Below are 1042 nucleotides of genomic sequence, written 5' to 3' on the forward strand. Positions count from 1 at the left end.
ACACCATTATGTAATACATTTGAACTCGTTTCTTTTTGTTTCTTTTGTTTCTTTTGTTTATTCCTTCTACACAAACGATATGCCTCTCGCACACGATGTAATGGGCATTATGTTTTACTTCCCCCAGAAATGGGGATAAGATTCAAATTCCGGGGGGACCACTTCCATTAATGAGTGGATACCAGGCACGACCATGGGGTTTCGAAAAATACCCTAAACAAGCTGGGAAGTAATTCTTTTCCAGATTATGAAAATGCATCTCTTAACAAGAATTTGGCTTGTGAAACCCTACAAGTATTGGATATCCCTTTTTTGTCAGCATTTTAAACATCGTTTTGACACCCTTATAACGTTACATAGGCCAATACGTAACGTACCTGCCCATGCACTCTGTCCCCTTTTACGCGTGGTCGCTCCTGGGATCCACTAATCAATGGAAGTGGGCCCCCCGGGCGGCCTCTCGAGCTCGAGGAGGAGTCAAATGTGGCTTTGGAAAGTCGTCCTCAATGAGATATATCGCTGTTACCATAGTAGCAACCAAAATTTTGCACACGAAACGCATATTGAATGTTTCCGTCGCAGATGCGAAACGAAAAAAAAATCTCATGTCACACAATTTGCATTGCAGGACGACCATGATGACGGGCCCAAAAAGTCTCTTCCAAAATCAACTAACGTCGTAAATAAGCGTGCGCGTCCTCATACGAAAGGTCCGGATTATCGGTTGTAAAAAGCCCTAACTATGATGTGTCTTCATGACTAAAATCTTAATTGCTTTCCTCGGTTGCATACATTTACCTGGTATGTATTCCATATCCGGATAAAATATTTTTACTGAGGCGACACGAAACTATGTATCTTACCCAGTTACATTCCCCGCTTGGGTAAAGAAAAGGGGACACTTCTTGAAAATAGATATATTGCTACCTGAAAGGGACAACAGACAATGCACTTGACTGCTATATAAATTAATTTGAATGGCAGAGACTTCCTGAAAACTGAACAATACTAATGTAAACAGCGACTGAGCGTTATTAACCAT

This window comes from Lytechinus pictus, chromosome 11 (genome assembly GCF_037042905.1).
Source record: "Lytechinus pictus isolate F3 Inbred chromosome 11, Lp3.0, whole genome shotgun sequence".
Taxonomy (NCBI): Eukaryota; Metazoa; Echinodermata; class Echinoidea; order Temnopleuroida; family Toxopneustidae; genus Lytechinus; species Lytechinus pictus.